Raw genomic sequence first — 26,013 nt, 5'->3', positions numbered from 1 at the left:
GAGGAGAGAGAAAGGAGGGAGGAGAGGTAAGTAAGAGGAGAATTGATAAACCGTGATCAATCTCTGTACTCACCTACGCATTGCCACTGTCCACAATCCACATATCTTATCCTGTTAATATATAGAAGTGCCTCACCCCTTCCCTTCATGTTACTGACTGACTGTGATCGATCTCCCAAATATACGCCGTGATATTGCTTCCCTGGATCTTCTTTATCTCTAATTTCATGTTATCTGCTCCTCCGAACTTGATAATTGCATCCTTTCAACCACAACCTTTCAACTCACACAGCTATCTATATTAGCGCGTCCCTCTGCCGTCCAATTTCCTAGTACAAGAGTTAACGTGTATCTTCATCATTATATCCCTCTCAGTGATGATGATGATGAACGGCTGACAATCATACGCATTAACTTAACTTATTAAAGAAAGAGGTAAACAAATAAATATGTCTTCTGGTGACTGAGAGGCCAAAATGCGGGTTATAACAATTTCTTCTGCATTCCCCACACAACCATCCATCAGCCAGCCGAGGAAGGCGGGGGAGGATGAACGATGCAATCAAGCCACAGGGAAAGCATGCAGCAAGGACGTAGTAGTGGCTGTGTGATGAAGCTGTTTGTGTGTGGGTGTGGGTGGGTGAATGAGTGAGGGGATGAATGAGTGTGTGGGTGAGTGGGTGTATGAGTGAGTTGGGGGGGTTGAGTTAGCGAGTGAGTGTGTGTGTGTGTGTGTGTGTGTGTGTGTGTGTGTGTGTGTGTGAGTGAGTGAGTTGGGGAGTGTTTGAGTTAAGTGTAAGTGTGTGAGGGAGAATGAGTGGATATGAAAGTTGGATGAGTGAGTGAGAGAATGAGTGAATGAGTGAGTGAGTGCGTGCGTGCGTGCGTGTGTGTAAGTGTCCTTTCATGAACATCGTCAAAAGAATAAATATACCTGAGTCTTTCAATACCTGTTATGCCAATTAACGACTCTCTACAACTTTGTCTCATAATTACAAGGGAGCCAGTGTGTGTGCGTATGTGTGTGTGTGTGTGTGTGTGTGTGTGTGTGTGTGTGTGTGTGTTGCCAACCGACGAAGGAGTGAATAGATGGACGAGTGGAACGAAGAAAGAAAGGAAAGGAAAGGAAGGTGAAGGAAAGAAAGGCAGAGGGAAGACAAGGGAAGAAGAAAATGTAAAGAAAGTGAAAGGAAAGGAAAGCAGGAAATGGAGAGAAAAACAAGGAAAAGAATGAAAGGAAAGGAAAGGAAAGGAAAGGAAAGGAAAGAAACAATATAAGGAAAGCAAAGGAAAGGAACGGTAAAAAAAAGGAAAGGAAGGGAAGCGTAAGGAAAGGAGGAAATTGAAAGGAAAGAAAGAGGGATTAAAGAGCAGGACGAGGCGGGGAGAGGGGGGGAGCTTAGAGGAAAGGCTGTATAGGTGGCGGCAGGGAGGGAGAGAAGGAGGAAGGGAGGGAGGGAGGGAGGGAGACACATAGGTAGTGGGGGTAAGGCAAAGGCGGCTCACGCTAGGAATTCAACATGTATTTTCCTGAAACGCGAAACTTGCATTGACCAAAGCTTTGAGTAAAATAAAGGTGTGTGTTGGAGTGTGGGTCGGACTAAAGAGAGATTTACATAGATTTACATAGATATTCAGACTACACAGACCCTATGGTTCGGAGTAGGTCTATCCTTAAACCTAAGCGAAAATGTATTAAATCGAAGGCCACCGAGACTTTGCATTTGTGCCTTAGCGAATAGTAAGGTAGAGGAAGCGGTGGTCGAGTTTGTTTTGAAATTAATCAGTCGTGTTGTATTGGATCACTGGAGGCGGGTGTTTATTCTTTTCTCGCGCAACAATTAACTAACTAATGTGGAGCATACGCCAAGCGGCCGCCTCTTTTGATTTTTTTTTGTAGGAGCAGCGAGTAGCGGACTTTTTTTTATTATTGTTTTATTTTTTTGTGTGTGCCCTTGAGCTGCCTCCTTTGTTGTAAAAAAAAAAAAAAATCACTCACTTCACTCCACTCCCGACAGTTCCCCCGCGCAAGCCTCCACGTAGGTACCCTTTCCATTCCAAGCCCCTCTCGGCAGGATCGATGAACTTGCCCCCAGTCATGAGTTACGTGGGCGTTGCCTTGGTCACCAGCAGTGGAAAAGGTAAAAAAAAAAAAAAAAATGGTGCATTCCGAAATTATTTGTTTACACTTCAGTTTTGTGTCATTACTTCTTGTTCGAGACGTGTCATCCACCATAAACAATTTGGATTTTTCCACATCCGTAAAGCCATTACCGTATCTGCTGGCCTATCCTTAACTCAAAATATTAACTGGTAACTTTATATCTCCTCTCTTGCTAAATCAGCTTCCTCGAGGTTAGGCATTCTGTATCGTCTGCATCAGTTCTTTTCTCCCTCCCGGATGCTGTTCATAAACAAAGGCCTTGTCTGCCCTCGTATGGAGTATACATCTCATGAGTGGTGGTGGTGGGGAGGGTGCTCCACACACACAGCCCTTTTAAACTTCTGGCCATGGCGCCCTCCACACCTGACGGCCAGTAGGAGATGCATGCCTTTTAAACAAGAGTAGAGTCCAAGGCTCTTGTCTCATCAGCTACCCTCCTCTTACCGAAAGTCTTCTACATCTGAAATTATAATTTTTCGTCATATCTATTCACTGCCCCGCATCACAAGACATGCCAAGCTATGCTTTTCTCATTCCTTATGCAAGGGTTAATCAGCATCTTCGTATTTTCATCCCTTTCGTTTTTAAACTCTGGAAGTGTCTTTCGTCGTCTGTATTTCCACTTTAATATGACGAACTCTTTCAAGAGGGCAGTATCAAGACACCTCTCGAACCTTTTTTAAATCATCTTTTGGAATTCTCTCGCATCCTTTCTTTTTCGTTGCAGCAGTTTTGCGGCCTCTCCCGCTTTTGTTTGCCCTTGACTGCATTCTCTGATGTAAAAAAGCTGAACAACCCGTGATGAGAGAGAGAGAGAGAGAGAGAGAGAGAGAGAGAGAGAGAGAGAGAGAGAGAGAGAGAGAGAGAGATTGGACAGGTAAGATCCGACTCTCATCACATCTTTTCCTCTGGTTCACGACCTTCTTTCCGCTCCCCTTCACTTTATCCTTTCCTATTTCCATTTCTCCTTCTCTCTCCCTTTCCCTTCCTAAGTCTGTCTGTTTCTTGCTGCGCCTCGGGTCACTTCGCGTCGGGGTGAGTCGTCACTGATCCTGCTTCTAACAACTCGAGCAGAACAGTCTCGGAGTCATTAATAGTTTCGAGATAGTGTTTCGAACCACCTGTGCCGTGAGCTATTTGTCGCGTCATTACACACACCCAAAATTACCATGGTAGAACGTTGCTTTTTTATAACATTTTTTGCAATCTGTGTTCCAAAAAGTGACCCGAAAATAGAGTTACGAGTAAAGGCAAGTGTGTAAGTACGAGAATATGTTGAGTGAAGAAGTGGCAGCTCGGAAATCACCCCCGCCACGCACCCACCCCCTCCTCCCACCTCCCTTCCTCTCTCAAGCAACTCGCTCAGCTTCCTCCCTTGATCTGTACAGTGACACGGCCTTGCCTCTCCACCTCTTTATACTGACTAATGGCTATGGATGGATCAAGCCTCTTCGCCGTCTCCCTTTCTACTTCATATTCGTAAGTATCTTAATTTGTAATGCGTGTAAAATTAGCTTCGCAAGTTTAGCGTAACTGAGTGATGTAATTGGCTTGTTTGTTGGTTGCATTTCTGTTGTTATACCTGTTTTTCTATCTTGTCTTATTGTTTTATTTTCAGCTGGTGTTATGGAAGCTGGTGGTATGGAGGAGCATCAGAATCAACAACGCAGACGGTGACTCCAAAACATGCAAAACATCATCGTTTCTCGCTCGCATTCAAGGTCTGCATGTGGAGCTTCAGACGGTCTTTGCTTCTCCTCCGCTCCTTGAAATACCGGTTAGTAATTTTGTCCTGTGTTGGCAGCTTTCCACTGCCTCCCTGACATGACGGAGAGTACAGCGTGACGTTCAGTAACGCCGCATCCTCAGAGCAGTATCGTCGCCTTTCCGGAAGAGTCACACCCGTACCTCAAGCTTCCTCTCTAGGCCATTCATTGGTGATACGTTCTAATAATAAAAGTATGTTAACCTATGTTCCCTGCAAGCTCTCTATGAACCATTTTTACGGGTCAATAGATATATCCAACATATAAATTTTCTTTCTTATTAATAATATGGAACAAAACGATCTACGTAAAGTAATTGGCAGTGGAAGATGTGGATTTCAACGAAGGCGAGAGTTTAGAGGCAGCAGAGGACAGCAGAGGATGCATATATAGCCAACATCTCTTCGTAAGGAGAGCTTTGAGCACGGCCCTAAGTGTGTGTACTTCAGAGGTTTTGCTTCTTTTGAACTTTAATCATGAGTCTAGTCCTTGGCTCCCAGGGGAGTTCCCGGCGCCCCCTTCACACACCTACATGCAAACGCACACCTCTTTCTCGATATTTGCTATGCTTCAAACTGATTACCTGTCAGGCATCCGTGTTCCTTTAGCTTAACTTCAGTGTTTGTGTCAGATTTTGTCATTCAGATTAAAAAAAAATGCTCCTATTGCCACACTGCCACTCCCACCCACCCCCTTTTTTCTCACCCACCCCCCATATTTTTCCACTAATCACTTTTGGAACCACTGGTCTAGTCTACTGTGTGTTAGTCATGACGTTGTGACGAGTGGTACCTTGGCGTCCTGCGCACACCAGCTTGACGCCTCGCTTCCCGGAACAATTAAATACCGTTGCGTCGTTACTGTTGCATAGGTGCTTCCTAGATTTTCTCCATCATAATGAATTCCAGACGTCAGTGGCACCGTAAAACCCGACCTTCTGTCCGCCGCCACACAGACAGGCGTTGTTGTTCACGCCGCTACTACGACAACGTGCTCGTGACGTGTGTGACGCGGAGTTTCGTCTTTGCGTCACATTTCATTGAGTATGTAGTCAATGATTTGATATCCTCGGCATTAATTATAGCGTTGTGGAGATAAGGCCAAAATTAATTACGTAGTTAGGTAGTCAATGAGTTGCTCGGCGCGGTTGTAATAATAACCTTTAACGCTGTACATTAATTCGATAGAGGACACAGCCGCCTTGGAACATCGTTAATTGAAACTCCTATTTTTTGCAACTTACTAAGCCCCTTGCATAGACATAGCATGTTTTGAGTATTTTCTTCACTTTATATATCTTGTGCTGTCCAGTTTGCTTTTATCTATCTATCTTTCTCTTTCATTCCTTCTTTCTCTTACTTTCTTTCTCTCTTTCTTTTCTTTCCCTTTCCTTCTTTCTTTTTCTTTCTTTTTTTTCTTTCTTTCTCTCTAAACAAAATCTTACTGGAACACGTTAGGAAAATATGGGAGGTTCTGCGTGTAGGTTTGGGGAGGGGGAGCAGTCTTCACCTCGACACACGCAAGGGGAAAGGCTATCAAAGGGCAGGTGAAAATGGGAACCAGTCATGGCGTTGTTGAAAGGTATATTCGGCCAGGTAAGTGGGTGTCGATTCCCTTGGGACAGGTATATTGGTGGTGAGGGGATGGGAATTGGAGATGGAGAAGAGGGAAGCGGTAAAGGGAGGTGGTGATGGAGTAAAAAAAGAATGCGAGGTGGAAGCTAAGTTGGAAAAAAAGGGATTATGGAGGAGAAAAAGGAGAGTGGAGAGGGTAGAGAAAGATTAAATGACAGGAAAGGGGGAAGAGTGGCGAGAGCGAGAAGTGGAAAAAGGGAGATTATAGGGCAGGAAAAGAATTATGAAAAAGAAGAGAGAGAGAGAGAGAGACGCAGACGCAAAAATAAGTGAATAAAAGTCAGTAAACAAGACAACATATCAAAGGAAATAATTAAGCTTGGAACTGCTTCATGTTAACCATTAAATTTGCCTTTCATCTTTGCTCGCTTCCTCGCGTCTGACATTTTGAAGTTTCTAATGTTTGTAGTAATGAAAAAAAATAAAAAGCTTTCGTCACATTCTTTATCGCCCCTTCCCTTTCCTCTCTATTTTCGCTTCCTTTGCACTTTTTCTCTTTTCTTACGATCTCAATTTACCTCTATATCATATCTCTTTTAGATGTTCCTTCTCCCATTCTCTCATTATTTGGTTTGCATTGCTTATCTCTGGGTGATACGAACCAAGAGAATAAATTTTTGAACGCACACACACACACACACACACACACACACACACACACACACACACACACACACACACACACACACACACACACACACACACACACACACACACACACACACACAAGCTGGTTCTGCTCATCTTTTATGTTGCACAACAAGTCATGAATAGATTTCAGGTGCAAGCGCAACGCAATTATGTTAAGTGTTTGCAGAGTTTTGACGCATACACCAGCCAGGCAACTATTTAACACACACACACACACACACACACACACACACACACACACACACACACACGTGGCGCAACTGGTTAGAGCACCGCGCTGCCGGGCTTCACGGTCTGACAGGGCGGCGGTTCGAGCCCGCTCAGGCCGGATTCTTTCCGCTGACGAGGAGTGGTTACCGTCCCCCATTGAGCAAGGGGGATGGGGTGTGTGGTGTGTGAGGTCCTGGCAGTACCCAGAGATCGACGATAAAGAGCACTTGCTCATGTTGGGAGGGTACCTGCTGGCGATTACGAGTCCAACACGTGATCAGGCCGTGGTGAATTACACACAGTAGTCTGGCGCTGTACCAACAACGGAGAGGTCATGGGTTCCACTTCCTGTCCCCCCAGCAGTGAATGGGTGCCGGGTGTCGGTCGTGGGTGTAAGTAGGTGAATTATAGCCCTTCCCTATCTTAATGAAACAGACGCAGTACACAAGTACCTCCTCAGACCGTCTTAAAACTTCACACATACGGCTTATGACATTTTTCATTCTCTCTCTCTCTCTCTCTCTCTCTCTCTCTCTCTCTCTCTCTTTTAATCGTTAGCTCTGTAAATCTCTACTTCACACTCTTAAAAACTTATACTCTCTCATTTCTCTAAGTGTCCTCCCGTCTTTTGATGTCCCCTTCCTAATCCCTTTTCCCTTCCCCTCCCTTCCCTTCCTCCTTCTCTACCTACTTATCCTCTTTCCTTCTCCCTCTTTCGACGCCCTTGTGGCCTACATTAATCCATCCAATCTTTCTTTAGTTTCTCTCCCTATGTTTTATTTCCCCTTTTTATATTTCCCTGTCTATATATTTGCCCTGGTTTCCCTCTCCCTTCTCCATTTTGTCCTTTTCCTTATCCATTTTTAATCCCTGCTAATCATTTAGGTTTCCCCGTTTCTTGTTCTTTATATATGTCTGGTGGTCTGTCTGTATCTTTGTAACGCCTTTCTTTTCTGTCCATTTTTGTTATATTTTTTTTCCTCCCTCATAGCATTCCTTTCACTCCAGCATTCTTGATTACCGTGTTCTCAGCTTTCCCTTTCATGTTGTTCCGGCCTTGCCTCCTTCATATTCAACTTGTTTTCTTCCCTCTGCTTTGGTGGTGTTCTAATTAATGTATTTTGTAGTGTCTTTCTCAGTAACAATATTTTTTGTCTCTCCCTCTTTTATGTCACGTATCTGCTTTCCCTTTTTTTTCCTCCTTCCTTTTTTCTTTCTTCTATCCTTCTTTCTTTCCTTCCTTCTGTTCTTCCTTGCTTCCTTTCTTCCTTCCTTCTTCCCTTCCGTTTCTTTCCCTCCTTCCTTCCTTTATTCCGCTATTCTTTCCTTCCTTCCTTCCCTCCTTCCCTCCCTACCTCCTTCCTTCTTTTCTTCTTTTTCCTTCAGTACACTCCTTTCCTTCCTTCTTTTATCCTTGCTATTCCTTCCTCTTCCTTCAATACCCTTCCTTCCTTCCTTCTTTCCTTCCCTCCTTCCTCCCTCCCTCCCTCCTTCCTTCTTTTCTTCTTTTTCCTTCAGTACCCTTCTTTCCTTCCTTCCTTCCCTCCTTCCTTCCGTCCTCCTTCCTATTCCTTCCTTTTCCTTCAGTACCCTTCCTTCCTTCGTTCCCTCCTTCCTTCCTTCCTTAATTCCTTCCTTCCTCCCTCCCTCCTTCCTTCTTTTCTTCTTTTTCCTTCGGTACTCTTCTTTCCTTCCTTCTTCCTATTTCCTCCTTTTCCTTCAATACCCTTCCTTCCTTCCTTCCTTCCTTCTTTCCTTCCCTCCTTCCTACCTTCCTTCGGCTTCCATCTGCTCCTCAATATCGAGGTGCTTTCATTTGCTCACCAAGCCCCAAGTGGCGGTCGAGCAGATTAAATCACCCAAGCGGGCGACCTCGTAATGAGCCAATAGGCTTTCTGTTGCCTGCATTTCCATGTTTCCTTCCTTCCTTAATTCCTTCCTTCCTTACTTCCTTCTTTCCTTCCCTCCTTCCTTCCTTCCATCGTTCCTTCCTTCCTTCCCTCCTTTCCTTCCTTCCTTCCTTCCCTCATTCCTTCCTTCCTTCCTTCCTTCCTTCCTTCCTTCCTTCTTTCCTTTCTTCCTTCCTTAATTCCTTCCTTCCTTCCTTAATTCCTTTCTTCCTTCCTTCCTTCCTTCTTTAATTCCTTCCTTCCTTCCTTCCTTCCCTCCTTCCTTCCATCGTTCCTTCCTTCCTTCCTTCCTTCCTTCCTTCCTTCCTTCCTTCCTTCCTTCCTTCCTTCCTTCCTTAATTCCTTCCTTCCTTCCTTCCTTCCATCGTTCCTTCCTTCCTTAACTCCTTCCTTCATTCCATCCTTCCTTCCTTCCTTCCATCGTTCCTTCCTTCCTTCCTTCCTTAATTCCTTCCTTCCTTCCTTCCTTCCTTAATTCCTTCCTTCCTTCCTTCCTTCCTTCCATCGTTCCTTCCTTCCTTAACTCCTTCCTTCCTTCCATCGTTCCTTCCTTCCTTAATTCCTTCCTTCCTTCCATCGTTCCTTCCTTCCTTCCTTCCTTCCTTCCTTCCTTCCTTCCTTCCTTCCTTCCTTCCTTCCTTCCTTCCTTCCTTCCTTCCATCGTTCCTTCCTTCCTTCCTTCCTTCCTTCCTTCCTTCCTTCCTTCCTTTCTTCCTTCCTTCCTTCCTTCCTTCCTTCCTTCCTTTCTTCCTTCCTTCCTTCCTTTTCCCTCAATACCCTTCTTCCCTTCCTTGCACCATCCGCACATCTATGCCCACATCATCCCTTTCTTTCCTCCCTCTTATCTTTCCTCCCATCTCTCTCTCTCTCTCTCTCTCTCTCTCTCTCTCTCTCTCTCTCTCGGGAAAACTAAACAAAATTAACGATCGTACGACGTGAATTTGGGAACACCATCGTACGTGCCCAACTATCGTACGTGACCATCAACATTACAACATCGTAACTTCATGTTGAAATGTTAACGTACCTGACTAGAAAAAAAATGTCGTACCGGAAGCTGGACGATACGCTTTTTAAACGTGCACAGGTGTTTTGTTTGGACGAGAGAGAGGGGGAAGGAAAAGGAAAAGGAAAAGGAAAAGGAAAAGGAAAAGGAAAAGGAAAAGGAGAGAGAGAGAGAGAGAGAGAGAGAGAGAGAGAGAGAGAGAGAGAGAGAGAGAGAGAGAGAGAGAGAGAGAGAGAGAGAGAGAGAGAGAGAGAGAGAGAGAGAGAGAGAGAGAGAGAGAGTACAAAAGAAGAAACCTTATTTTGCTATCAGGCCTTTCTATAAAGTTTCAAAGCGCCTTTTTGATTCCTTTTTATTGTATTTTGTTCGAGAATAAAAAAAATAAAAAACGTATCCTATTGGTTGGTTGTGTATGTCTGTGTGTTTGTCTGTATGTCTGTGTCTGTCCGGCTAGCTCTGTCTGCAGGTCTGTGTGACGGTCTGCATGTCTGTCTGTGGCTGTGTGTGTGTCTGTTAGAATGTCTGTATATATGCGTCTGTCTGTCTGTCTGTCTGTCTGCTTGATTCCACGCCGTCTTTCTACTGTGTGTGTGTGTGTGTGTGTGTGTGTGTGTGTGTGTGTGTGTTTTGGAGTACGAAAGTTTCAAGTGCGGTAAGAAAAATCATTAATATCACATGATAAAATTGTCTCGTGGCTCAAGAAGGAGGATGGAGAGGAAAAAGAAGTGTAGAAGGAAGAAGAGGAGGAGGAGAGGAGGAGCAGGAAGGAGAAAAGTAGAAGTAGTAGTGGTAGTAGTAGTAGTAGTAGTAGTAGTAGTAGCAGTAGTAGTAGTAGGTAGTAGTAGTAGTAGTAGCTGTAGTAGTAATGGTAGTAGGAGTAGGAGAAGGAGGAGGAGAAGGAGGGGGAGAAGGAGGGGGAGGGGAGGAGAAAGAGGAGGAGGAAGATAAAAAAGTATGATAAGGATTGAGAGGAAAAAGAGGAAGAGGAAGATAAAAAAAAAGACTCGAGTTGGGGAACGAGGAGAAGAAATAGGAAAAATTGGGAGAGTTTGAGGAAGTAAAATAAGAGGAGGAAGAGGAGAAGGCTGAGGGGGACGAGGAGGAGGAGGAGGAGGAGGAGGAGGAGAGAAGGGAGAGAGAGAGAGAGAGAGAGAGAGAGAGAGAGAGAGAGAGAGAGAGAGAGAGAGAGAGAGAGAGAGAGAGAGAGAGAGAGAGAGAGAGAGAGAGAGAGAGAGAGAGAGAGAGAGAGAGAGAGAGAGAGAGAGAGAGAGAGAGAGAGATATGAGAGGTGCGTGTGCGTGTGTGTGTGTGTGTGTGTGTGTGTGTGTGTGTGTGTGACAGCGGTGGTGGTCACGATACAATGGCAGGAGGACGAGAGGGAAGAGAAGGAGGAGGAGGAGGAAGAGGAAGAGGAGGAGGAGTAAGAGGAGGGATAGGAGGAGGGGAGGAAAAGGAGGGACAGTAGGATGCCATTCTTTTCTTGAGGGAAGTGGAGGAGGAGGAGGAGGAGGTAAAAAATAAGAAGGAAGTAGAGGGGAGCGGGTGAGGAAGAGCAGCACGAGGAGGAAGTTACTCTTATGTGAGATGAATGTGGAGGAGGAGTAGGAGGAGGAGAGGAGGAGGAGGTGGAGGAGGAGGTGGAGGAGGAGGAGGAGGAGGAGGAGGTGGAGGTGGAGTAGGAGGAGGAGGAGGTGGAGGTGGAGGAGAAGGAGGAGGAGGATAGAAGGAAGCGTTGAAGAGGATTAGATGAATAATAATAATAAGAGTGTCAGACAGAAGAAGGAAACGGAATAAAGGGGCGTTCACACATACACGATCTTGAACGCGACAGCTGCCCGACTGCCATTCGGGCAGCATTCCGGTTCATATTCGTAGCACATTGTCTAGCTATAGCTGGGGAAATCCGTGCACAACGACTGCTGGACAATGAGTCGGCAAGGAACACGAAAATTAGCGCTACGCTTATTTTTCGTGCAGCCATCGGCGTGGCCCATGACCTTGTCAAAGATCGGGCGGGAGTGCTGTAGGCATCGTGCAGCACTCGCAGTCATCGTTCAGCTATGGTGCAGCATTCGTGCAGCTTTCATGATATGTCAGGCAGCACTCGTTTAGTTATCGGTCACGAATTTCAAATTTTGATCGTTACAACAGCTCCCCGACAGCTGCCCGACTGCTGCACAGCAACTGTACGATAGCTGCTCGATATGTGGGTGTATATATGAGTGGTCTGGCAACTTTGCAGCCTGTCGGCTACAAAAACCTCAAGCAAGCTCGCTTCCCCTCGAAGTCCTGTAACCCTACTTGACGTCCTGGTTCTCCATGTCGCCCTGCCGGCCACCCTATGCTCCTGACAACCCATCTGACGCCCCTGTGTGCTGCACTTGCACAACCACCTAACATCATGGCCCAATCACCTGACAGCTTCGCTACAGAGAGCCAGACACATGGTGAAGGCAGGTGGAGGAACACAATGAGCTCACGGAGGAGAGGCATGAGACCCAGGATTTACAGGGCAATGGACTCGGGGAATGAGTTGACACATGTGAATGAGTGTCAGTGTGTGTGTGTGTGTGTGAGTGTGAGAGTGAGAGTGTGAGTGTGAGTGTGAGTTTGTGTGTGTGTGTGTGTGTGTGTGTGTGTGTGTTTTGGGGTTAGGACAACAGCACAAATGTCAAGGCCGCATCCAGTTCTCGGATTAGCGAGTGAGGGAAAGGGCGCGGCACATGTCCTGTCAGGAGTCGTTCTACATTCGTCCAGTAATCGAGCAGCATTCGTTCAGCAATCGGGCAGTGTTCTTTATTGTCGTTTTGTTGCCGGGCACTTGTCGGGCAGGAATCGTCGCTTGAAAAACGTTAAATTCAAATCTCAAGATTGATCGCCGTCAATCGTTCGGATACCAGGCAGCTGTCTGGCAGGCATCGTTATGATTGTGCAGCTTCCGTCCGACATTCGGGTAATACTCGTGCAAGCGTCGTACCAAAACAATCCACACCCCTGGGACGGGCCAAAGTGCAGCAATTTCCGACGATACCAGAAAGAACTAGGAGGAGGAGGAGGAGGAGGAGGAGGAAAATAAAAGTTTAAGTTTTAGCTGAAAGTGAAAGTGAAATGAGATGGAAAAGAAAAAGTAATGAGAGAGAGAGAGAGAGAGAGAGAGAGAGAGAGAGAGAGAGAGAGAGAGAGAGAGAGAGAGAGAGAGTTCCCAAGAGTATGCTTTCAAGAAACATGGTGAAAGGCGCTACATAACAGCTTTTTCTCTCTCTCTCTTGTTCGCTTTTTCTTTTTCTCTTTTAATAAGCTCCTTTTTTTCTTGCTTTCTCTCTTTATCTTTCCTTCCTTCTTTCTTCCTTTATTTATTTCTGTCTTTCTTTTTCTTTCTCTTTTTTCTCATGTATTTCTTTCTCTTCATACCTAATTATAGCGTATCCTTCTTACCTTTCTCCTCCTCCTCCTCCTCCTCCTCCTCATCATCATCATCATCATCTCAAGGGTCATTAATTTCATTCCTTGTTGCCTTGTCTTGTAATTATTTGGATGTCAAGGAAATGAAGAATCGAAAAGGAAGAGAAAAATATGAATTAACAGAGAAGGTAAGACCGTAGGGAGAGAGGGAGGGAGGAGGAAGAGAGAGAGAGAGAGAGAGAGAGAGAGAGAGAGAGAGAGAGAGAGAGAGAGAGAGAGAGAGAGAGAGAGAGAGAGAGAGAGAGAGAGAGAGAGAGAGAGAGAGAGTGTAGAAAGAGTAGACACGGAGGAAGGGAGAGGAGGGAAAGAGAGGTAGTCAGGGAGAGAGAGGTGGGAAGGAGAGAGGCAAGGAAGGAGGTTGAGGAGGGAGGGAGAAGGGAAAGGGGGAGGAAGAGATGTAGAGGGAGGGAGGGAGAGGAGGGAAGGAGAGGGGGAGGAAGAGGAGGGAAGGTAATAAGGGAGGAATCTTTCTCTCTAGTATTTTTTCCTTCCGTCTTTTTCTCTTTCGTTATTTAATTTCTTTTCATTTTTCATTTATTCTCTCTATCCTTTTTTTTTCTCTTTTCCACGCGTGTTCTAAAAGACAACTCATCAACTTGATTTTTTCGGTTCACAGGCATTGTTGTTGTTGTCCTTCCTCGTCTTCTCCTCCTTCCTCCCTATTCACTTCCTCCTCCTCCTTATCACCATCATCATCATCAACGCTATCACTACAATACCTACAATACATAAATCCCAATATATCTCACCACCACCATCATCATTTCCACCACTTATCTAAACGGCTCACTTCTACTTAAACACGTGAACATAAGCCACAAAATCACTATACACGTAAATTAAATTAAAGCTTGGGGAGAGAGAGAGAGGCAACAGCCACAGAAGAGAGACAGATTGGGAGTTGTGTGTAAAGCGGAAAGTAATGGAAGAGGAAATGGAAGGAAGGAAGAGAAAAGGTCATAGTAGTAATAGGAGGAGGAGGAGGAGGAGGAGGAGTGAAAATATTACGTAATATCTGAGGGGGAATGAAAACAAAACAAAACAAAGGCGGAAGGGGAGCGAGGGAACAACGTCTCATTGGTGAAAGAATGGAGGAAAAATGCAACAGGAAGCCTCTTAGTTTATAATGAGGCCGTCTGCTTTATTGGAAATGGCTTGCTCCGGAGAACTTAACCAATAGGAGGAGGTGGAGGAAAAGGAGGAGGAGGGGGAGGATAAGGAGGATAATAATATAAAAAATAAGAGGAGGAGGAGGTTTTATCACAAGCAAGGGACGGGAGAAGCAATTATGGGAAGGAGGCTCGTGAATTTTATGTTATCACTTGATCGGGTTCTCAGTGGATCGGAAGAAGAAAAAGCTCACCTCATTTAGCAATCTTCCACTCGACTATGCGTTACTTCGTCTTTTTCCTCCTTTTAATTTGATTCTCACCGATTAGGCTGAGGCTGGAGGTCTCTAGCGGAGTGTACAGAAACTACTACCTCACCACTTTACTGTTTTGGTTCCATTTCCGTCTTCCATCGTTTCCCGCATTTCACTTAACTTCCTCTCTTGATGTTGCCTGCCTCCCAATTTTAACTCACATGTTTTTTAATGGTACAGTTATGTGGCTTATATACATGTATTCAAATATTAGTGCAGCGATTTGAAAAGCAGTAAAAATGATAATGGTGATGGTGGGATTTGTCAGGAACTATACGGTGATGATAATGTAGATTAGTGGATCGAGCTTCAAATGGAGGTGACATATATTGATGAAGGGCATCGTTACCAAATATTCGTGCTCAGAACATTGCAATTCAGACCCAAAACTGTCATACCCACACAGACAACGATATTCTATTAAAGTTATTGTAAAAACCGTTAATAATAGATTTTTTTTGTGCGATAGTTTTAGGTCAGACACCGGAAAAAATAGTGTGCTGAGTACGATAATCTGGTAACACTGATGAAACGGATGGGAAGACAAATGCCGAATAATAGGATCAAAGGAGCGTTCATGCGGAGGCTGAGCTGTCTTTTACATCCTCGCGTCTATAGGGACAGACCCTTAAATTCTTTCCTCTATTGGGTTATATTTATAGAGGTAATAGGAGCGTGTGAGTGAGATGAAATACGTGTGCTTTTGATAAGTTTGTGTGAGAGAGAGAGAGAGAGAGAGAGAGAGAGAGAGAGAGAGAGAGAGAGAGAGAGAGAGAGAGAGAGAGAGAGAGAGAGAGAGAGAGAGAGAGAGAGAGAGAGAGAGAGAGAGAGAGTTAAGTTGATAATTTGACTGAAAAACAAAACAAAAACATGATGAATAACAGTATCTCAAGAGCAGTCACGTGTAGGATGACCTGTATCTTGTAACCTATGTGTTCTTATGTGAAGGAGGAGGAGGAAGAGAAGTAGGAGGAGAAGGAGAGGCACCGAACGCAGAGGTAATAAAGCAGAACATGTTAGGGAGGGGTATTAAGGGTGAATGTGTGTGGATTGCGTGACGTGTTGGACTGGGAGAGGATTAAGTGAAGTTGAGGAAGAGGGGGAAAAAGCACCATGGTTTTTTAGTTAAACCAGGGAGAAAGAAGAGGGAGAGAAAGAAGAGAAGAAGAAGGGTGTGAAATATGTATGGTGTGGTAAAGTATATGAGGGAAAAAGAAGAGGGAGAGCAGGAATGAACGGAAGGAAGAGAAGAAAAGGGTCTAGAATGTTTGGTATGGTAAGGTATATGAGGGAGAAACAGAGGAGAGAGAGAAAAGGTATGAATGAAGAAGATAAGTAAAAAGGGCTGGAATATATATGGTATTTTAGGTATAGCAAAGAAACAGAGGAGGGAGAGAAAAGGTATGAATGAAGAAGATAAGTAAAAAGGGCTGGAATATATATGGTATTTTAGGTATAGCAAAGAAACAGAGGAGGGAGAGAAGGAATGAATAGAAAGAAAGTAAGAAAAGAGTCTGGAATATGTATGTCATGGTGAGGTATATGAGGGAGAAAGAGGAGAAAGAAGAGATGAATAGGGAAGTGAAGAGAACTGCATTGTGTAAGGTATAGGGAGGAACGTGTGTGGGAGAGAGGGGGGAGTAGGTTGTAAAGTAGAAAGGAAAGGGGCTGGATTTTGTGAGGCGAGGAAAGGTGTATATGAAAAGGGGGAGAGATGAGGTTTATGGATGGAGAAGAGAGAGAGAGAGAGAGAGAGAGAGAGAGAGAGAGAGAGAGAGAGAGAGAGAGAGAGAGAGAGAGAGAGAGAGAGAGAGAGAGAGAGAGAGAGAGAGAGAGAGAGAGAGAGAGAGAGAGAGAGAGAGAGAGAGAGAGAGAGAGACTGTCCAACCAACCGACCGACCGACCGACAGACCGACCGACCGACAGACCGACCGACCAACCGAGTGACCGACCGACAGACCGACCGACCAACCAACCGAGCGACCGACCGACCGACCAACCGAGCGACCGACAGACAGAAAAACAGACAGACAGACAATAATGTGAGCTGCAGTCTTTCTTCCGATGTCTTCTCTTTCTCTTTTTTCCTCCTTTCTTCTTTCCTCAAAACCGAATGAAACCACAAGGAAGGAAAAAGAAAGACCTCATTTCCCTCTTTTGTGTGTCTTTTTTTTGTTTCTCCGCTTGAGTAATCAAGTGTTTGGAATTGGTGTGTGTGTGTGTGTGTGTGTGTGTGTGTGTGTGTGTGTGTGTGTGTGTGTGTGTGTGTGTGTGTGTATGAGAGAGAGTTAACAGACAGACAGACAGACAGACAAATTATTGATGGATGTGGTTTTAATGTTTTCAATTCCAAACCTTTTATCTTCGTTTAAAGGGGAAACGGAGGAGCTTCAAAACAAATGAGAGAGAGAGAGAGAGAGAGAGAGAGAGAGAGAGAGAGAGAGAGAGAGAGAGAGAGAGAGAGAGAGAGAGAGAGAGAGAGAGAGATAGAGAGAGAGAGAGAGAGAGAGAGAGAGAGAGAGAGAGAGAGAGAGAGAGAGAGAGAGAGAGAGAGAGAGAGAGAGAGAGAGAGAGAGAGAGAGAGAGCACCATCATCAAAATTTATATATACGAACTCTGATAACGCTGTTGACGATAATACTTGTAACTCTACCTTTTTCTCCCTATATTTTGTACCCTGGAAGAAAACATATATAGTACAAGACCATTCCCCATTTTTTCGTGCATAATGAGAAGCTATATGATGTAATGACGCCGGGCCCAGGTACCCATCCCGGACCTTTAATTAACGAAAACAAGGACAGCCAGGTGAAAAAAAAAAGGTACATGATTACAGAGGGATAGCCGAGAGGGTATTGGGGAGGAGGGTGGGCGGGATTGGACGGGACAAAAGGGGAATGGAAGAGAGGGGAGAGCGACAGAATGGGAAAGGAAAAGATAATTGTGGTTTGAAACTTGATGAACGTGTATGATAAAGAAGGAGAGGTTAAAGGATAAATGAAAAAAGACAGACAGGGATGAGTGGGATGAGAGGGAGGAAAAGCAGAAGGCAACAGGAGAGAGCAACGAAATGAGGAAGGGAAAGAAAAGGATGAGTGGTAATTTGATGAACGTGTATTTAGGAAGATAGATAAATGGATGGATAAAGATAGACAGGAAGGTGGAGAATAAGAGGGAAAGGAAGAAGGGAAGAGAATAGGAACAGAATGAGGAAGGGAAAGAAAAGGGTGAGTGGTGATTTGATGAACGTGTATTTAGGAAGATGGATAAATGGATAGATAAAGAGAGACAGGAAGGCGGAGAGTTAGAGGAGAGAAAGGGGAATGGAGGAGAATAGGAACAGAATGAGAAAGGGAAAGAAAAGGATGAGTGGTGATTTGATGAACGTGTATTTAGGAAGATGGATAAATTGATAGATAAAGAGAGACAGGAAGACGGAGAATAAGAGGAGGGAAAGGGAGAAGGGAAGAGAATAGCAATGGAATGAGAAGAGGAAAGAAAATAATGGGTTGAAATTAGATGAACGTGTATTTATGAAGACGGACAAGTTGATAGATAAAGAAAGACAGATAGGAAAGGGAAAAGAAAGAAAGAAAAAAAGAAAACTGAAGGAAGAAAAATAAGAAATGGTGACTGAAGTGGGATGAATGAGAGAGAGAGAGGAGAGAGAGAGAGAGAGAGAGAGAGAGAGAGAGAGAGAGAGAGAGAGGAGAGAGAGAGAGAGAGAGAGAGAGAGAGAGAGAGAGAGAGAGAGAGAGAGAGAGAGAGAGAGAGAGAGAGAGAGAGAGAGAGAGAGAGAGAGAGAGAGAGAGAGAGAGACCCACAGGTACCTCAAGTTCCTATGTGGTTAGAGTGTTGCCTTAGTTTTATTCAGTGTGACACGAGCGTGAACGGTATACATAATCTAGGGCTCTTTTTCATTTTGAGAGAGAGAGAGAGAGAGAGAGAGAGAGAGAGAGAGAGAGAGAGAGAGAGAGAGAGAGAGAGAGAGAGAGAGAGAGAGAGAGAGAGAGAGAGAGAGAGAGAGAGAGAGAGAGAGAGAGAGAGAGAGAGAGAGAGTTAATTAAATGCCTTCTCTTTGAATGGTTCGTTTGTTATCACTTGTAACAATCGAGAGAATAGGAGGAGGAGGAGGAGGAGGAGGAGGAGGAGGAGGAGGAGGGCACCATAGATGAGAGAAAGGGAGAGGAAGAGGAGGAGTAACATTGAATAGAGAGAGAATTTCAAACAATTAATTGATGGAGTTTGAAAGCCTTCCTCCACCATGCTCTCCCTCCCTCCTTCCCGCCCACTCTACCTCCCTCTCTCTCTGCCTCTCACCCCTCTCTCCATACCTCGCCATTGTCTTCCCATTCCCTCCCTTTGTTTCCTTTGTCTAGGCCATTATCTCTTCAAAAAATTTCATCACTTAATTGCAACGAAAATATGAATTACTTCTTTTTATATTAGCACAAGTTGATAGGGTGTTCAGCGGTTTGAATTTCTAAGGTGGTGGTGATCGTTTTTAATTTTTTTTCTCTCATTTCCTATTCAAAAAGAGCAGGAAGTCATTATCCCCTAAGCCCTCCGTAATATTATAGAATTTCAACCCGGCGTCGGGAGTTTTCAAGCCTGCTGGAGAATAACTTTAAATTTTACTACTACTAATAGATCTTCTGACTATCAACTTTGGGTGAAGGAAAAATAAGCCCGTGCTTCTAATTAAACCCATTTTACAAGAGGTACAGTTTTTTTTGGTGAAGAAAGTATTCCTTCAAAAATTCTTGTCTTAAACTCGTATGTTCGCACGCACACACACGCATTGCTAATCTCATACAAACGTCGTATCTCCCCACCTGATCCTCTCTCTCCCCTGACTTTTATCATCTCAAGAGTGTTCACTGTGCTACGTTGGATGTCCATCTGCCAAGAAACTATTCCTCCTAAAAGTCTTAAGCTCGTATGCTCGGACACACACACGCATTCCTAATCACAAACGTTACATCTCCCCTCCTGATCCTCTCTCTGCCCTGACTTCTGGTATCTCATTCACGTTCATTCTTATACGTTGGTTGTCCCTCTGTTATGAGTTCCACGGGTGCGATGACCTGCCCAGGTGTACTTTTCGTTCTTGATTTGCATCAGATTAACTGCAACCCTCGTCTGTTTTTTTTTTTTAATCCATACTTCTCGTAGTCTGTCTATGTTACAACGGTATTTTCCTCTCTCTCTCTCTCTCTCTCTCGTTACTTATTGAAGGCACAATCTGCATTTTCTCCCCTTCATCAAACTCACCTTTAAGATTTGAAATATGAAAAAATGGAGGAGGAGGAGGAGAAGAAGAAGAAGAAGAAGAAGAAGAAGAAGAAGAAGAAGAAGAAGAAGAAGAAGAAGAAGAAGAAGAAAAAGAAAAAAAAAAGAAAAAGAAGGACTAGCAGCAACATCAGTATTCAAGATTATAAAATAAAATATATAAAAAACTAGCAGAAATATTAATAGGAACTTCGTCATTAGCAGCAGACGGGGCAGGAGGAGGAGCAGGGTCTTTAGGATCAATCAATTACCGTAGCTTTATGGGAATAGAAAGAAAATACTCTTGAAGCGGAAAGTTTGAGGAAGCTGAAACATTGTAATTAATGAGAAGAGGAATGAATTAGTCAGGAGAGAGAGAGAGAGAGAGAGAGAGAGAGAGAGAGAGAGAGAGAGAGAGAGAGAGAGAGAGAGAGAGAGAGAGAGAGAGAGAGAGAGAGAGAGAGAGAGAGAGAGAGAGAGAGAGAGAGAGAGAGAGAGAGAGAGAGAGAGAGAGAGAGAGAGAGAGATGTATAAGAAAAGCGTAAGAATTTAACGGTAAAATGTTAAAAATATGAAAAATGAGTCAGATGAAGAATAAAAGAGAGAACGGTGTAGGCAGATTTGATTATGGAAAGTAACATTGCAGAATATTTAAGAGCAGAAAAGGAACAGTAAAGACAGGAAATAAAAGAAAAAAAGTAATGTGTCAGATAAAGGAAAAAATGTAAGAACTGCACAATGGTATGGGAGGAGTTATTTAGAAAATGAACTCTATGAGAGAATGTCAGAGAAAATAATAAAAAAAAGAGATATGTTGGGGAGAAATTCAAGCCAAAGGGGAAAGGGATTTAAAAAGAATTAAGTGGAAAGGGATGAGCTATTGAACTTCGTAGAATTTGTTTAGCAATGACGGTGGATTAATAAACTCATCACTACTAGGAGTTAGATGAGGCTGCCCGACAGACTGAACGGATGTGCTGGAAATGAAATATAATAGCAAGTGTTGTTTGCCAAACGGGAGAGGTCTTTGAAGTGCGATATGAAGTGGCAATGTCTGAGTAAATAAAATTCGTAGAACCTTGAAATAATAAAAATGAATTAAAGCAAAGGAAAGAGCACGCAAAATATGAGATAATTATTTGCATGAGAATATGATTAAACATTATAAAGTAAAGAAAACTGCACAATGGTATGGCTGGAGTTATGTAGAAAATGAACTGTATGAGAGAATGTCAGAGAAAATAATGAAAAAAAAGAGATATGTTGTTGGGGGTAAATTCAAGCCAAAGGGGAAAGGGATTTAAAAAAGAATTAAGTGGAAATGGTTGAGCTATTGAACTTCGTAGAATTTGAAAACGAAAATGAAATCAAAGAGGAATAAAACGTATGACTGAGTAAATCTTTCGAACGAGGATATGACGAGGAAAAATATATATAGAAATTAATTTGAAAATAAGAATCTGTGGTTATGTTTAGGACTATCGGGAGAAAGAAAATATTGAAAAAAAAAAATGCAGGAATGAGGCATAGAAAATCAAATAATGTCGACCGTTTTTTCAAGACAATATATTAATTAAAAAAAAGGTGATGATGCAAAAATAAATTATAGTAAAAAATTATCCAAGTAAATTGACTTGTCCGAAAAAAGTAAAAGGAGTAGGATATCATCGTGAGAAGAAGAGTAATGTGAAGAAAACTCAGACTGAAAAACGGGGAACAAGTAATGAAGGCGATTAAATAGTAAAGAAAAGAGAAGTAATGCGAGTAAGTTTTGAAATAGGAAATGGAATAACGAAATCAAGGATGTAGGAAGGAGAAGCTTTGGAAAAATAAATTAAATGATGAAGATCATTTTTGTAGCGAACACTTTTATAAACTGCTTAAAGAAAAAATGAAAGTAAAAGCAACCAACTGTAAAATAAATGACTATCTTTAATTTTAAGGTCAACTTATAGAAAGGGAAAAATGTGAAAACAGGAAACCAGTAATTAATGTGTCCTAACTATATAAGAAAGACTGTAATTAATTAAGTTTGAAATATTAAATAAAAAAAAGCTGTGGAAAGGTAAAAAAGTAGAAAACTTCGAATACAAAGGGCGCGTAAAAAACACAGAAGAGGGAAAAGATGAAAAGGCGAACGAGAAAACGAGATCAAAGAGAGAACGAAGAAGGTTCAGGGGAGAAAAAAGTAATGATCTACTCTGCTAATTAGCTTATGACGGCGGTAATGACGGTGGCGGTGATGGTGGTGGTGGTGGTGATAGTCGTGGTGATGATAGAAGTGGTGATGATGATAGTGATGGTGGTGGTGGTGGTGGTGATGGTGGTGGTGATGGTGGTGGTGGTGATGATGATGATGGTGGTGGTGATGGTGGTGATGATGGTGGTGGTGGTGGTGATGGTGGTGATGGTGGTGATGATGGTGGTGATGGTGGTGGTGGTGGTGGTGATGGTGATGGTGGTGGTGGTGATAGTCGTGGTGATGATAGTAGTGGTGATGATAGTGATGGGGTGGTGATGGTGATGGTGGTGGTGGTGGTGATAGTCGTGGTGATGATAGAAGTGGTGATGATGATAGTGATGGTGGTGGTGGTGGTGGTGATGGTGATGGTGGTGGTGATAGTCGTGGTGATGATAGTAGTGGTGATGATAGTGATGGTGGTGGTGGTGGTGGTGATGGTGATGGTGGTGGTGGTGATAGTCGTGGTGATGATAGTAGTGGTGATGATAGTGATGGGGGTGGTGATGGTGATGGTGGTGGTGATAGTCGTGGTGATGATAGAAGTGGTGATGATGATAGTGATGGTGGTGGTGGTGGTGGTGATGGTGATGGTGGTGGTGGTGATAGTCGTGGTGATGATAGTAGTGGTGATGATGATAGTGATGGTGGTGGTGGTGGTGGTGATGGTGGTGGTGGTGATAGTCGTGGTGATGATAGAAGTGGTGATGATGGTGATGGTGATGATGATGATGATAATACTGGAATTAATGTTGATAATGATGGCAATGCACAAGAGGCGGTGGCCGAGTGGTCTGCGTGTGGGCGTGGTGAACCCGTGAACCTAGGCTCGAGTCCCTCCGAAATACGCTGATTTTTCAACCATTGCCGAGTGGCGGATGATTACCCACATGCTGCGCAAATCATATATATACCCTAACTTTATCAACCTCGTTTAAGTGGAGTATCGGGCTTTTTTTATTGTTGTTTCCTTTTTTGTGCCCTTGTGCTGTCTCCTGCTGTAAAAAAAAAAAAAAAAAGTGGAACATCGGTGGGGGCAGGTTGGGCCAAGGGAGTCATTTACCACGGCAACCACTATAAATAAAATTCGCCTGCTTCACTAACGGCCTGGGGGTCGCCTAAGAGGGCCCTCAAGACAGCCTACCGGCGCTCTAGATAGCACCTAAAAAATACTAATGATAATGAAAATAACAGCATTAACCCCTTGACTGCGAATTTCCTACAAGAAGACATCACCAAGCTACAGGAATGGAACAAAAAGTGGCTGCTACAATTCAATGAAGGAAAATGTAAAGTCATCCATCTTGGGAGGGGATATCCAGCATACCAATACCACATGGGAAACACTCCACTATCCACCACAGAGGCACAGAAAGACCTGGGACTATATGTTACCAGGCTACCAGGGAAAGCCAAATCCCTGACAATCGCAGCGGACGAGTAAATAATAAACAATGATAATGTAAATAATGATAATAAATCAAACATATTAATTAGACTTTAAATTTTCAAACACTTTCTCTCTTTCTCTGTTTGATGTATATAAATAAACACACGACTAACTGTTATTTGTAAATAGCTCTGTTAGGTGAGGTATCTGCTTAGGGACCGAAATCCTGCCTCCAACGCCGAAGTTTCTGCGGTAAAGCACTTACTGAATCCCTTAATGCCTCGGACATTCTTACAACCCAAATAACTCAGCGAGGCATTAGAACCGATATATTTTCTGTCGTGATGAAGTTTAAGGGGCTATTACACTGGGCAAATTTTCCGTGGATCTTCAGTCAAACCACGATTTCCGCTGGCGTGGTTCTCATATTTCCGTGGTTTTCTGACGTGTCCACGATCTTCCAAAGCTACGGTAGATTTCACCGAAGGACGACGGTATTATTCACCATCATCATCATCAGCAGTAACAAGAAACAAATGAGAACCACGCTAGCGGAAATCGTGGTTTGACTGAAGATCCACGGAAAATTTGCTCAGTGTAATAGTCCCTTTAGGAAGCCTCTCTCTTGAAGGCTCCTTTGGACTGGCGAACATATGCAAGGTCAGGTGGATCGGTTTGGTAAGACTTGATTGCAGAGGTAAGATGAGTGAAGGGTGCTTGTGGAACAGTAAATACATAAGAGGTAGGAAGTTTTGTAGCATTGTTAGCTTAGGTAAATTTAGTACGATCTGATAATTTGAACGGTATTTACGTGTTATTTAGTGTCGAAAGTAGATTTTTTTTTCCTTCTTCACCTTTTAAATGTGAATTGAATATGGTGGCGTGCCGTTCATAAGTTTAACCCGGTAGCTACGGGGATCATGTTTCTTAAAGGCCCCTCTAAGCGAGAAAGATGAGAAAAAAATCATCAGTCACGCAAACCATTTCATAATATATATCAACGCATTTGTGATCAGTTATTGCATCATCTGTTTTTTTGTGTTTACATCATGGCAAAAATTCGGCCCGTTGCTGGTACACGGTAAAGCCACAAATTTGGCCCGTCGCTGCTACCAGATTAACGTTGCCTGCTACTTGATTTACTCGCGGAAAAATACCATTATAAGTGTGCTACGTTCCGGACCAGTACAGTGGCTTCTAATTGCACTGCTGAACAGCCTCCCCTCGTATGTAATTCCTCCCTCGGACGAACTGGACGCTTTTTGGGCCTAAATTGACAACGTTTATTCTAGAACTACATTTGCTCGTTTATGTTTTTTTCAATGTTTTTTTCTCCCCTGAGTTGCCCCCCCCCCAAAAAAAAGTAATTGAATTTTCAGCTATTTGCATAATTCGTTGAGTCGACGTGGGACTTTCCGGCGCCTCACGCGGCTCCAAGTATTTTCCCTTTACTTCTTCCTTCCTTCTTATCAAGGCAAGAAAATGAGGTCACGACATGCTCGGTTTTTCACATTCACTTATCTTTTTACCATCCTGGCGAGAAACAAAACACTTTTACATAATATAAGTTTTACTTCAACCTTATACACATTTTTTGCTTCACTCATACTTTCTTTACATCTTATTTGGCATTTCACTAATATTTTTCTTTATTGATCTTTACCCCAAGTCCTTACACATATTTTGTTCCACTAATATCTTCCTTGCATACCATTCTGCGTTCCACATAAGTTTTTCATCACACGTATTTCTGATGTCATTTATTTATTTATTCGTTTTCTTCTTTCATCCAGGGCTTCAGGAAAAACTCATCATACCCATCATCAGCAACATCAACAAGAGGAACGTCGGCATCAGTCAGGCTAAAGGTAGGTCAAATCGTGTTGCTGTTTTATAATGGTTGTTTATTGTGACCTGCGTAGAATTTTGGCTAACAGCATTCTTCCTCGAGTTGTGTTAATCTGACAAGCTCGAATATGTAAAATGTCATAAGGGCGGAGAATAATGGTGGCTATGGTGGCAGGCTCTCACGGTACAGCATTGAAAGGGGTATGGCAGCAATGGGAGGGAGGTAAATTTATAGGAAGCAGTCTTTGGAAGGCGGTGATCAGGGTGAAAAAGGGCGCTGGTTAGGATTGCAGGCTCTCACGGAAGCAGGTAGTAGCGTGGCGTTGGAGGAGGCAGTGCAGCAGCGTTAGTAGGAGACATAGTAGTAAGCTTTGTGTGGACGGTTTGGTCCGAGCGGGTCAGGACGACTGGAATGGTTGGCCCTCACGCAAACGAGAGGAAATGACATAACCATAAACAACAACATTTCATTTACATCATCGTGGAAGTGGGAATAAATACCTTTCCCATCACTAGCTCGGAAGGATGTTTAGAAAATTATCAAAGGCATATTTTCTGTATCATTTCAAAATCAGATGCCCGGGTGAGTTGATGTAGCACAGCCATTTGAAGGAGTTTCTTTTCAAACCGAGTCATCCGCCACTGAAACAATCTTCCCACAGAAGTAGTAAATGCAAATACCATCAACTCCTCCAAAAATCGAATCGACCGTCATTTCGTTGCGTCAGGAGTAAAGTGAATACCGAGGTGCTGTCATCTGCTCCCTAGGCCCCAAGTGGCTGTCGAGCAGATTAAATCACCAAAGCGGGCAACCTCGTAAGCAGCTAATAGGCTTTCTGTAGCTTGCATTTCCATGTTTCCATGTTACCAAGATGAAGATGCATAACCATAAACAGCATAAACAAAAACCCTTTGTTTTAACATCTTATCGTGGGAGGATAGAATAAATACCTTTTCCATCATCAGAAAAATTTGCATGACTTATTTTCTGTTGCATTCTAAAATCAAGTGCCAATTGCACCTTCCTTATAATCACAGG

At 43.5% G+C, this 26,013-nt stretch overlaps 1 protein-coding gene and 1 long non-coding RNA gene across 3 annotated transcripts in view; one reads left to right on the top strand and one right to left on the bottom strand.

Annotated features, from left to right (window-relative positions):
• The window catches only part of LOC127009667 (guanylate cyclase 32E-like), a 318,091-nt gene that overhangs the window by 268,329 nt on the left and 23,749 nt on the right, over positions 1-26,013 (bottom strand). The window lies entirely within an intron of this gene.
• On the top strand, positions 3,559-24,995 carry LOC127009669 (uncharacterized). Its single transcript, XR_007762132.1, has 3 exons — positions 3,559-3,643; positions 3,783-3,941; positions 24,920-24,995. It is a non-coding gene; the product is annotated as an uncharacterized LOC127009669 (long non-coding RNA).

This window comes from Eriocheir sinensis, chromosome 41 (assembly GCF_024679095.1).
Source record: "Eriocheir sinensis breed Jianghai 21 chromosome 41, ASM2467909v1, whole genome shotgun sequence".
Classification (NCBI taxonomy): Eukaryota; Metazoa; Arthropoda; class Malacostraca; order Decapoda; family Varunidae; genus Eriocheir; species Eriocheir sinensis.
The sequence above is the reverse complement of the archived record's forward strand: the minus strand, read 5'-3'. Positions and strand labels throughout refer to the sequence as shown.